The 14,035-nt window shown below is 38.4% G+C and overlaps 1 pseudogene; it reads left to right on the forward strand.

Annotated features, from left to right (window-relative positions):
- The first annotated feature begins 628 nt into the window (after positions 1 to 628).
- On the forward strand, positions 629 to 10,906 carry LOC104431755 (annotated as a pseudogene).
- Positions 10,907 to 14,035: the final 3,129 nt, after the last annotated feature.

Below are 14,035 nucleotides of genomic sequence, written 5' to 3' on the forward strand. Positions count from 1 at the left end.
GCCAGATGCCCGGTGGTGTGTGCCGGAGGTTTTCTCGCAATGCCAGGTTGGGGTGCGAGTGATAAAATGTGGGATGCAATTACTGATCCCGGGAAAGAAAAATGTGGTGATCAAATTGGAAGATAAAAGTGGAAATTGAATCATGCATGGTGTGGTGATATGTATGTATGACTGTATGATATGATGATGATGAGTGCATGGTTTTATGTGCACTTATGGCATGATATATATATGACATGATGATGATGAGTGCATGGTTGCATGTGAACCTATGGTATGATATATGTATGATATGATGGTGATGAGTACATGAGGATATATGTACATATGACATGATGGCATATGCATGGCTGCAAGGTAAGTTATGCTTGAATGCATGGATGACATGTACTATGCTATGATGTGTGATTGTATTGTGTGATTCATTGAGTGGTTTATTGGATCTTTTACCTGCTGAGTGGCTGTACTCACCCTTTGGGGACCAACATTTCAGATTAGAAAGATGCCGCTCCCTACTGTCACGTGGGGTACCTTCTATGGCCTCCCATCTAACGTGGAGGTAGAGTGTTTGGAGATAGATTGCATTACCATCCCTGGGTTGACGTATGTGCGAGTTCGCGTGCTGGTCATGTACGATGTGGGCCTGGTTGGGGGCCTGGTCATACAAGAGTTTTTGTCGGTTCACGTCCGTCAAGATGGAATGATTCGGGGGATGTTGCCGCCACCATTGCCCGATGCGCTGGGATGGGTGTGATGGCCGCGTGAGGAGTCGAGAGCTGATGTTTCTTTTTGGGGGTAGCCGACACTGATAGATGGAGGATGACACATGATCGTTATAGGGGTTGAGATATCCTTTTGGGATGTCGCCAAGCGTAGTTAAAAGTCTTGGCTTTCTTTTTGTTGTACCGACCCGAGAAAATCCATCATGAAAATATATAAATAAAAGTGTCTCGGCTTTATCTTATCTTATGGTACTTAGTGGTGTGCATTGCATTATGGTTATTGGAGGGAGAGATAGTGAGACTCAATTATGCTTCCGCTAATAAGTTGCGCTGGGACCGTTTTCAAAAAAAAAAAAAAAAAAAAAAGCCTATGAACTACGATGCTTCTACAAAGAGATGTAACTAGTGTTCATTAGGTGGAGCGATAGGTACCTGTGGCGACCTTAGGTGTTTCAAGGTGCCACACGCCCACTCCCTTGACTTCCCGTCCCTTGTCGGCAGCGTCCTGAGCCAGTGCACCTCGCCCACGATGAAGAAGTTGCACGTCACCAACTTCAAGTACCACCACCACTACCACCCCAAGCTCGATCTCTAGCTCCACTTCGCACTGGGGCGCTGCGTGGAGGATCTTCGGCTGTGGCTGATCATTGATGGTGCATGCATAATTAATTCGGCATATATAGGATGATGCTCAGCTCACTAGATCTTGGGCAAGGCTCAGCCTCGCCGATGGTTGGGTGAGCTTACCTGGCCATCGGCGAGACCAGCCTCGCCTTGGCCTAGATATACTAGTAGCGTTAACCATATATTGTATTAGTGTTAATTTGGATATTTGGTTCCTTTAATGGAACAATTTTATCGCCACTTTTTAATTGTCATGGAGAGAGAAGGTACCCTATGTAAAGGTGATTAATGTGCGAGCTAGGAGAATGAAAAAGTATGAAATTTATCATTTGCTTTTTTCTTTTCCTGCCTTTTCTCCTCATCTTCTTCTTCTTCTTCCTACGTCTTATCAAATTTAGTCCGACCTCAACATGACATGTTTATCTTTAGTGACATATCATTAAAAGCCCAAATATGACAAGCTTATTAAATGCCTTACTATGATTAACAAATTGAAGATATTAATTCCACGTACATGCACAAAAATGTGATGTGTCACGTGACAATTAAACAGGTCTACGAAAGTGATAAAAGCTTTGAAAGGTTCAATTCGTGACCGCATGTTTACTTCACGTGTTTAAACATGATTGCCTTCATGACATAGTATTGATTAAGCCAACCGCACGCTTGCCTTGGTGCCATGTAAATGCATTACGTCAAAAATTGCCAGCCTTAGTTGGAGGTGACGCGACTATAAAGTATGGTCGGAGGCAGGGAGGGCTGAGTGGCAAGTGCGGCGACCTCTCGTCATATTAGGTTGTTGTTCCATAATCATCTTATAGAATATTCTCGCAATATTTTACATGTAAATGCTAGGTGATTGGATTGCCCTCGTGCGATGGTTTTTCTCAAGGAATTATAGGTGATAAGCTTCCAATTCCCAGTATTATTTCCAAAAGATGAAACTACTTGTATACTGGAGGACCAAACGTAGAATTCTCTAAACCTTCTCTTTTCCTTTCCGTGGAAATGTATAGAATGACTGCCATTCTCTCTCTCTCTCTCTCATATGCAACGGCTTGTGACGGGAACATTTTATTTGGGCATTTGTGGAGTTTTTGCTTTCGAATAATCAACAATAATTACATCTGCTGCAAATGATGATCGTCACTGAAAGACATCCTTTTTCTCATGACTTGCTTAAATGTTCTTTGGTTTTTATGCGGGGTAATAGGATATGCCCAAAGAGAGTGCACAAATAGTTTCGTATCAATTTTGTCTTTTTTCCTGCAATAAGACAGTTTAAATTCTCAAGAAGAATATTTACAGCAAAATATGCCTTTCTTGCTAAGTTTTTTTTTTGGTAAAAAAAATGACTTCGTAACTTTTCTCTCAAATATTCACTTTTGCATCTTTATTGTTTGACCAATCATGTTAGTAACTTTTTTTGTGCCTATATTAATTAGAAGGGCCAAATATTCACTTTTGCATCTTTATGTTTCACGAATCATGTAAGTAGAAGGGCCAAATGACTTCGTTATTCTTCACCTTCTAGAAAACCACAGAAAGTAAAACCATTCGAAAACTCTCGGCGTGTAAAACTGCAAGTAAACCCTAGAATTGCAATTTCATGGCGGAGACCTCCATCCATGGTGTCGTCCACCGCAAATCCTCCTCAGGCGACCATCCAAGCGGCACCGAAAGAAATCCACCTCCTCCTCCTCCTTCGAGCCCTAGGGATCTCATTAGTGCATGCCTGTGATTAGCATTGTTTCGTGGCGTTTGTTGCCCCAGCTGAGTGACCTCCGCTTTTTGCGGCATTCTAGGCTTTCATGAAGGGGAATCTTGGAGAGTGCACGTATTTATTAATTTGGCAGATAGGATGATATATAACTTTGAAACTTGGAGCTCCTTCCCTCTGTTAAATTTTCAATAAATGGATCTTGGATGAGTCAATTTTTGGGAGAATGAATGCCCACTAGATCTAGGATCAATGCAACATTCTTAGATGCTTGATTTTCACAAGAAAATGTGCATAGAGAGATTATATGGAAAAAGGTTCATTTTTCGGTTTATTATGTCAGTTTCTAGAGAAAATATAATTATCTGGAAATATGATGAAGAACAATGGACCTAGTCATCTTAGGTTGACAGAACCAGGTCATGCTCTCTTATCACTTTGGGCTGCTCTTCCATGATACATCTTTTAGAGTATTCTCAAAATATTTTACAATGACAATGGACAAATTCACTTGGAAACTTAGGTCAATGTCAAGGTTCGCCGTCTCATGTAAGTAACTACTAGAATTTTAAGATCCTTCAAAGATTACAAGTTTTCCATGAGAAGCATATGTAAATAGTCTCCTCTTATAAAGAGATTCACTTGTTCATTTCTACTTGTAGTATCCTTATCAGTCTTTTCCCAGCTGCAAGGTAGCATTAAAGGATATTGTAGTTGGATGGGATGTAATTTTATTATTCTTAATTCATGTTAGACAAGAAAAGAAATATTACTTTAATTTTCTTTGTTACTTGTTCAATGTGCTTAGATTTTGTCCCATTTGGAGATGAAAGGGATCTCCATTGTCAATACGAGACTACATGGACTAGTTAGTCAATGGGACTTTCCCGGGATAGCATACATGCTACAAAGTGCACCGTGCTTGAAAAGATAATTCATAGACCTGCCCTCCCCCTCTATTGAAGGTTTGTTCCTTCGCTATGATTTTTTCAGTTCGCTTCTTTGGTTTGACTTCCTCTTTGCACGAATGTCCAAACAATGAGTTAATACTTTGGGAGCACATAAACGCGATCAATCTTGAACTCTTATTTGTTCCAGCAATTGAAATTCTATGTCGGTCTATTGAACATTTGTGCAAGGCATTATTAAGTTGTTTTAGTTCATGTCTTAAAGTAACTGCAATGATGCATTGGAGGTTCTTTTGCTGCCATGTAGCGTTAGAATCTTGAACTAAGAGTTTAGTGATGAGCACTTAGAAAGAGAGCAGGTTTTATATGTGAAGACAAGTTTAAGAGCTTAAACTGATTAAAACTCATTATAAAGTAAAACTAACTAGCATCTGCAATGGACACATGAAAGTTGTTTGTTTGAAATTTTAGTGAGCCAATGAATTTATTTTTTTCCCGTGGATCCACATCTAATGTGAAATAAGCTTCTTAAATGGGATATCTACATGCAGTTTGAGCTTGATGAAGAATATGAAGAATGTTTTTAACTGTGATGAAGAAGATTTTCTATGTTCACGGAAGGGGAACTATGAATGTTTGGCGAAACATCTCAAGAGAGTTGAGATCATTGGCTATGAGCTAATATATTTGAATCGAAAAATTTGCTTGCCCTGATTGAGCTTCTTCTTGGGAATGCACTTGTGTTGGAGAAGTTCATTATCAAGGCTAGATTTCCCACAGAACGTGGACAAAAACACCTTGAAGCTGCTAATTTGTCGAAACTACTTGGTGTGAGAAAAATTGTGCTCAGCTGTCGAAGAGCTTCCAAAAATGAGGAGGTTATGTTCGATTATCCTTTCAAATTGCTGTTCGCATAGAAGCATATGAAAGTTTGGGTTTCTCGTTGGTCTCATGGCAAGGGTACATTGCCTTGGCCACTGCACTGCTCGTTTTGTATTCATGCACTTTTGACAGTGAAGTTACATGAAGTGTGACATATTAGGTTTTAAACATTTATCTAATTTGCTCTTTTTTCAAGTTTTTTTATTCGAGTTGTAACTATGAACCACTCGAGGAAAGATGTTAGTATTAATGTTTTGGTTCTAGTGGATTTTTTCCCAACAAAAAAGTTTGCAATCGTAAGTAAACTGTATTGTAAGGTTTGATTGGTTCATCTTTTGGAGAACCAAAATAAATGGTGAAATCGTTAGTCTTTTTGTAGCTCCATCATATTTTATTGGACGTTAACATGTCATTTTTTATTATTATTGACAGTCACGAGATACTGACATAATGAAAAAAGTCACATGACATTTTTCGTCCACTAAATTAATAGAGCTAATGAAAAAATTCAAGTGCATCAAACTTGCATGTTTAAGGACTTACATGCATGAAATGTAAGTTTTGAAGACCCAAGCAAATTATCGTAACAAATTTTAGGACTTGTCTTGTAATTATCTGATAAAAGGTTTTGTACATAAGATTTTGAGCTCGGCTAATCTTTTAAGGTAAACTAATTATCTTTATGCAGGAAATATGTTTTTGAGACCTATTTTAATTTACACAGAGGAATATGAAATTTAATATGACCTATCGGCATTAAAGCAGTTTATCATATCCCCTTCCTTATGGCCCATGACTAGCTTATCACGTGTTGAAAAAGCAGATTTCAACTGCTTCAACTTTTATATATACATTTTTTTTCTAACCAAAAGAACTTTTATATATTTTTCTACTTTCAATTTTTGATGTTTTGTAAATTTTGCAGCACTCATGATTTGAATTATTATTTAGTGTGATATACTAGAAACATATGAAAATTTCAAATAAAGTAATGTCGAATCATATATTATTTTTTTCATTTTTTTAGTTTCATATTATAAAGCAAAATCATAAGCAGAATTAGTAAGTCATTTTTAAAAAATAAAAAGAATAAAGAAAAGAATAAAAAAAAAAAGAGAAAAAAAAATTCAAAAAATTAAAATACTATTAAAAATTATACACGTCGGCGCCGATCAAGCCACGTTATCCGGCCGGCATCCAATTAGCAAAATCCGGTCAAAATTTGCCGGAAAGGACTTAATTGACACAACGTAAAAAGTTTAGTACTAAATCGGCATCAAAAAAGGGTTTAGGACTAAATCGGCACAAAGCCAAAAGGTTTAGGACTTTTTTGGCACTTTTCCTATTTTCTGTGCTGATCCTTTAGTCAATAATTTGTCCATGCTTCAGACATATGTGATTTATATTAAATAAAGTGCAATGCTCAGTATATAGTCAACCATACTAGAATTAAGTTCTTAAATATTAAACTATTGAATTAAATGAAATTCAAGTTATAAGATAACTCAATTTTCAAACTTAAATAATCAAGATAATAACTATCATAATTAGTTAAAGCAATTTTATCATAATTGATAATTATAATTCATTTAAAAAACTGTTAATATAGTTCGTGGCCCGTAGCTATGAATTTTTGTTCCACAATCATCGAGGTGGCTATTATTTAAAAACTTTAACATAACATGAAAAGAAATTCAATCAAGCAATTCTTAGATTATCCTCTTATCAAATAAGACATTTTTCAGGACTAATTCCGAGTTTAGTTTATATTCATGAAATTACTACATATTCCCGTGCTATTTCATTTCGCAAGACAAAGGTGACGGGCTTCCCTCCATCCCTTTGCAGAACTCAAAAGAGGGTCGACGGAGCCAAAACTCGTCGGGTGACAACTCAAGAAAAGTCTCACAGCTCGTGCTCGAAGCACGTCAAACACTCTCATCTCTCACGGGAACCCGCAGCGGCCACTCATGGTCTGCGATTCGGTTCGATGTTCCTTTTCAAAGAGCTTATCGTTTCCACAAACCGTTAAGAACTGACCAGAGGCCGAAAAACTTTCTTAAAGGCGTCAAATGGTGCGTAATTTTTTGTTTTCCCTTGATGGGTGTTTGGTTTGGTTGTTCTTTTTCTGAGTAGTGGCGTGGCTTCTGGGCTTTCGTTAGGTTGCCTGATGGAACTTGCTTTCTCAGTAGTTCAAAGGACAATACAGTTGGTGCGTTCACATTGTAAGTTTGCTTGGGGACAATGGTGGTGCTTCCTGATTTTTCTGTTCCTCTTACGTTTTATTCTTTCATGAGATGTGGCGATGTTGGTGGTACTATAATCGCTCTGTGTCATGATCAGACCAGACTACGGGAGTGACAACAGTGCAAATGCAAGTTCGTCTGATGTTGATCCAGGTACGGGGTCTCGAGAAATTTTTTGGTCATGTTTCTGTGTGTATAAGTAGCTTGAAAAGATGCTTGCATTAGGACTGCTGAGGCTATTTGCAAGTAATATCTACAACAGAATATTCGCAAATCCAAATAATCGGTAGTCTATGTCTCATGTAGTTCTCTTTGGTTGCAGATACCTTTACAGCAAATCTTGTTGTGACAGAAGGGGAATTGGTTTATGATTTCTGTTGGTACCAGGTTGTCTCGATAAATTTTACTCTTCTTTTCAGTACCATGGTTATATTTTCAGCTATAGTTATTTCTCTTCTGGTAATTAGCCACAGCTAGAATTGAATTTGGAATTTTTCAAATTCCAGACCCAGTTAGCTTTGTATTTGCGTCAACTACTCATGATCATCCGATTCATGTCTGGGATGCTACTACTGGACAGGTCAGATTTGTTAAGTTTAGATTAGAGCTTTCAAGAACTCTGAGGAGACTTTATGGGAGCCATATATTGTTTCGGGATACAGTGAAGTTGTAGTCCTCGAGCTTATCACACATCTTAGACATGCTTTGCAGCAACTCTGCTGTCTGCATGACCCCTCGCTTCTCCTTACAATCTTCTACGTGCAGCTTCGTTTTTAATTGCCTTGAAAAAAAACCAGGAAATTTCATTGACTGATACACTTGACATTGCAGCTATGTTGCACATACATGGTTTATGATGCCGTGGATGAAATTACAGCTGCATTTTGAATTGCATTAAATCCTGCGGGAAGCAAGTAAGGTTAACATTCATTCGAGACTCTTAAATTCCCTCATGTCAATAGTCCACTCTAATTCCTCTAGAAATTTTCTTTTAGAATCCTTACATTACTTTACCTACTAGTGTCGAAAGAAATCAGTATTCGGTGATATAGATTGTGCACTGATACCCAAATTTGGGTATGTTGGTGTTTGGTTGCTTAGTGGTTGCGGTTATCCTAAATGATTTAATTTGCAGTTATCCTCTGTTCATGTGTAGGATCTTTGCTGAATATAACAAAACCATAAGTGTGTTTGATGTACATCGCCCTGGTAGAGATTTTGAGATGCACTCAGCACTTCAACGAAACAAAGAAGGTCAAACAGGTGCATTATTAAGTTTGTCCCAGTTTAGCTATTACTTGAGAATTGTTTAACAAGTTAAATAGAAGAGGATCTCAAAAACTAAAGCTGAGAAGAACTGAGCGTTGCATCTTGAAAGGATTACATTTGATCGTAACGCTGATTTGTTCTATTTATTTTGCCATGGGGCTTATGTCCTATGCTTGTAAAGGGAGCTAGCAGATCTCCTAAATGCCCTGGATTTCCATGTTTATTGTACAATGATTCAAGATAATATAGAGATCACAAGATAAAAGGGAAGAATTGAGTATCTCACCCTCTTTGCTTTTGTGCAGGTATTACATCTGCCATTGCTTTTTCTCCAGCTGCTGGCAACAGGTTCGTACAGCCAGAGGATTGCAATCTACCGAGAAGATAACGTGGAACTCTTATCCATCTTACGTGGCCAGCAAGGTGGGGTCATCCATGTAAGTGCCAGATGATTGGATTTCCTTATGTGATGGTTATTTGTCAAGAAATTTTAGGTAATCATATTGCAATTCCAGGTGTTTTGTTTCTGAAAGATGGAAACTACTCCTTATACTGGAGGGCGAAAGGTAGAATGCTCTAAACCTTCTCTTTTTCTTTTCTTGGCAATATGTTTAATGACACTTTACCAATCTCCCTCTCCCTCTCTCTCCCAATGGCATGTGATGTAAACATTTTATCTGGACATTTCCAGAGTTTTTGTGATTGATTGATCAGAAGAATAGCTGGAACAATTACCTTGTGACGTTGAGTGATTGAATTCTTTGTTGCCTCTAAGATGTGCAAATTTGTTCTATCTGCTACTGTTAGTGATTATCATGGAAAGGCATCCCTTTTTCATGTCTTAGACTTGCTTGAATGTTCTTTGGTTTTTATACAGGGTAATAGGATTTAAGTTGTCCTCTTTGGCATATGCAAAGTCTATCAGATTGGATAGTATAGAGCCAGATATAAAATACAATAAGAAAGGACAAGAGAGAGACAGCGCAGGGGAGGGGGTGCAGGAAGAGAGAGAGAGAGAGAGTGAGAGAGAGTGCATGATTCTGCCCTGTTCTTCCAGGCAGAGTGACCTAAGAAGCAACACGGCGCTTGCTAATATGGGATGTGGGTTAATTGGTGAAGCCAGATAAGATAGGAGAACATATCTAATTCTTATATCTAGTCACTCTCCAATTAGAATGCACAAATATTTTCGAATCAATTTTGTCTTTATCCTGTGATCAAACACAGTCTAAGTTCTTAATTTGTGCGAAAACGACTGTAGTGTTTTGGGATGGACTTAACATTCGGGAATCGTGGGTAAGCATGTCTGTCTCTGACAATGTCTCCTCTTAAATTTCTTGTAGGACCCTTTTATTATGTGCTGGAATGTTTGCAATGCTGTTGATGTTGTCTACAAGTGAGTGTTGTTTTCTAGTGCTAGCAAAGCACCTCTTTCCATCTAACCAAAAAACATATTTTTGCTGAAATTTAGGGTCATTAGATGAGAAAGTGGAATATTTCCTGGTGATACGCCTTTCCTAAGGCAAAGTTTTTTTCTCTCAAGTGACTTTTTTTGTCCCTCAATCGTTTGTATAGGTTGTATTGATCATGTGAAGACACCAACCAGGAGATATACTTTGATGTTGGGCCTCTAGGTCGACATCTTGGTACAGGCGGTAAGGTATCATGCTGGTTTTATATTTACAGTGAACTATTTCATCAATTGTCTACTCTTTCTAACAGTCTTTGCCCTCAGGATGGTCTTGTTCATATATATGATCTTCAAACTGGCCAGTGGATTTCAGGCTTTCAGGCTGCATCAGGTCTGATACTTTGTAATTCAAGGGTTTCCGGTCCCCTTATGGGCATTGTGTTTTGTTGTTTTTAATTTGCCTGATGATGAATATTTCCTTGTCTTCCGTGATAGTGCAGAGACAGTAAATGGTTTCTCTTTTCACCCGTTTCTACCACTGGCTGCTTCTTCTTCGGGGCACTGAAGACTTGAAGTTGCTAAGGGCGATGATGGAGTATTTCATTTGAGGGGTATCATGGACGTCCACCTTTTGCTGTTAAAGCTTTACAGCATATTTCACTTCGCCTTTGAATGACTTGCTGATTGTGCCATTTCAATCAAAGTATTGGGTTCTAGAAGATCCTCCATCGGGTTTTTTCTTGTTCTCATTCTTTAATATTTTTTCAAAGTCCCACTGGAGGATCTTCTAGGGCCCAAGCAGCTTTGCCATTTTCATGGCGAAAAGATATCCCCTGTTTTCCAAGTTCTTCAGCAAGCTAAGATTATGCCATCTTGAATTTTTTGTTGCTAGTTTGAGCAGCCATAGTCTGTTCTACTTTTCTTTGATGATCACTTCAACAATTTACTATTGCCATTGGTTTACATTATATTCTCTTGTCTTTTTGCAGGTGATTAGAACAGCCTCTGAATCTGGAGCTTGGCTTTTGATTCTGCAGCTAGTAGCATGGATGATGAAAATGGTGGTGCTGATCTTGAGGCCGCGCCCCATGAAAAGTGGCAACAGTATTCTTGAGAATTCTTAAAAAATTTGTGTCTATCTATATTATAATTTTCATGGATCGAAAATGTTCGATGATTGATGACCAGGCAAATCCATTAGCTGCAGTGATCTAGCAATGTTGAACTCACGCTTTTTGTAACAAGCTATGCCGACTTGCGCGTAGCTTTGGGAAGTTGCACAAAGTAGAGTTTGAGTTTGTCTCGGTCGCAGTTTAAGTGGCTGTAACTAATGTATGATGAAGGATGATCAGATAATAATCTTTTTGGGTAACTGTGAGATCAAATCTGATGGCGGAGGGGCGCTGCATGTGTCTGCCTCTCGAGTCACCGTTCTTGTATACACTGCCGCAGTTCATGTATTGCTTGAGTTGGTTGGTACACCTGGAAGTCAGATTGTGCCCTTTTTCGTCAGGTAATACTAACAGGTGGCCTTGTCTTGAGTTCTTGTGAATCAACGATGCGGAATTGTCAGGGGAAGCCCTGTTTTATAGTCCCTCGTGTTGGATTTCTGCAAGGGCGTGAAGAACATTAAGATAGATTCAACGAGTATGAAAGAGTTGGTAGTCTTCCACCCCGGGTTCTTTAACACGCAGAAACTTTGGGCCCCGCATTTGCTGTTGCTGCGGGGTATCGGGGTATTGGCCTCATGATTCTGTGTTCAGACTTGAGACGTATCTTCTTTGGTAGAAGCCATGTTGGATTTTGTTGTCTGGTGGCAAGAGGATGTGCTGCAACTTGTTAAAGGAACTTTTTGAGCAGCTGCTCGGAGTTCCTATTATCACCATCGGCAGTCGGTGTTTGCAGGTATGAGCTCAGTATATTTTTGCCCTTCATAAGACATGCTCGTGTTGAATGGTGTCCGTGAGTAGCACCATTTAATGCTGTATGTTGGCCCGGTTGAGTGACCTCAGTTCTCTGTGGCATTGTAGTCTTCCATCAAGAGGAATCGTTGTGAACTCGTGTGTAGCTAGTTATTGGCAGATAGGATGATTCGTAACTTTGTGTTCAAAGTTTCTACATAAGAGATTACTGTGAACCTTGGAGCTTCTTCCCTCTGTTTAATTTTTGATAAATGGATTGCTCAATTTCTGCCAATGAATGCCACTAGGTATTGCTAATCATTGTGGATGCTACTCACCGCAACATTCTTAGATGCCTCGGTTTTCATAAGAAAAATGCATGAAGAGATTATCGGAAAGGTTTCTTGAAATTTCATTCTTTCAATTTATAGAGAAAATGTAATTATCTGCAAATATAAAAATGAGTAATGGAACTAGTCATCGTAGGTTGACAGAACTGGTTCATGCTTTCTCATCACATTAGGTTGTTTTCAATTATCATCTTACAAAGTATTCTCACAATATTTTACGATGGCAAAGGATGGATTAACTTGAAAGCTCCAGTCAACAATGAGGTTCTCTATCTCATGTGATCAACTATTGGAATTTTCGGAGCCTTCAAACATCACAAGTTCTACATGAGAAGCATATGTAAATAGTCTCAATTATTAAAGAGATTTACTTTTTAATTTTTACTTGTAGTATCCTTATCGTCTTCTCATGGTGGGATATAAGGTCAAAGGATATTGTATTTGGATGGACTGTAGTTTTGTTATTATATATTCATGTTAAACATGAAAACTAGTATTAATCAGATTTTCTATGTTGCTTGTTCAATGTGCTTAGATTCTGCCCCTTTTGGAGATGGAAGAATTGCCATCCCCATTGTAAAAATGTCGGAATCTGATAATACATGCACCTGTTAGTCAATGGGACCTTCCTGGGATCACATACATGCTATGAAGTTCACAATGCCTGGAAAGATTAGTCATATACCTCACCTCCCTCCCCCCATTGAAGGTTTGTTCCTCTGCTATGATATTTTCAGTTCGCTTCTTTTGCTGACTTATTCTATGCATGAATGTTAAACAGTTTGTTAAAACTTTGGAAGCTCATAAAGATGATCATTCCCGAACTCTTATTTGGTCCAGCAATCGAAATTTGCTCATGGCTGTCAGTCTACTCAACATTCGTGCAGGACAAGATTAAGCTGTTTGAGTTCCTGTCTTAAAGTAAGTGCAGTGTTGTACTGGAGGTTCTTTTGCTGCCATGTAGAGTTAAGATGTTGAGCTAAGAGTTTAGCGATGAGCACTTAGAAAGAGAACATGTTTAGAGAAGATGTGTAGACGAGTTTAAGAGCTTAAATTGATGGAGACTCGTTAAAACTAACTAGCATTCGTAATGGACAAATGGAAGTTGTTTGTTTGAAATTTTAGTGAGCCAATGATTTTTTTATTTCCCACGATCCACATCTAATGTGAAATTAGTTTCTTAAATGGGGTATCCACATGCAGTTTGAGTTTGATGAAGAATCAGAATAACGTTTTAATTTCGATGAAGAAAACTTTTTGTGCTCACAGAAGGGAACTTTGAATGTTTGGAGAAACATCTCAAGAGAGTTGAGATCACCAGCTTTGAAGATGATTTGGAGTCAAAACATCTGCTCGCCCTGATTAAGTTTCTTCTTGGGATGCACTTGTGCCGAAGAAGTTGATTAACAAGGTCGATTTGTTCCTACGATATGGACAAAAATGTCTTCAACCCGCCGGTCTGTCAAAACTACATGCTATGAGCCGAAATGTGCTCAGCTGTCGAAGAGCTTCCATAAATGCTGAGGTTATCTTCGATTATTTTTTTCGAATAGCTGTCGTCATAAAAGCATAAGAAAATCCGGGTTTCTCGTTGATCTCATGGCGAGGGTATGTTGTCCGGGGCACTACGCTGCTCATTCTTGTTCACGCTCTTTTAACGGCAAAATTATAGGAAGTATGACAATATAAGATTTTTAACGTGAATCTATTCTGCACTTGTTTCAAGTTTTCCCTTTAGCTGTAAATATGAACCTCTCAAGGAAGGATGTTAATCTTAATTAAATATAACTACAAATTGGAATTCAGTGTCCAACAGATGCTGCCAACAACTAAACAAGGAATGCACAAAAATGAGAAAGACTACTACTTTCAATTCACTTAAAGAGAAAAGAAATTGAAACCCATGAACAGTGAGAATTTTGCCCCTTTGTCTAGGTCTTTGCTTTCCTTTTTTCCTCTAATCATCCATCCGAAGGAAGAATGGAAAGCTTGTGAAACTAAA

The sequence above is a fragment of the Eucalyptus grandis genome, chromosome 3, assembly GCF_016545825.1.
Source record: "Eucalyptus grandis isolate ANBG69807.140 chromosome 3, ASM1654582v1, whole genome shotgun sequence".
Classification (NCBI taxonomy): Eukaryota; Viridiplantae; Streptophyta; class Magnoliopsida; order Myrtales; family Myrtaceae; genus Eucalyptus; species Eucalyptus grandis.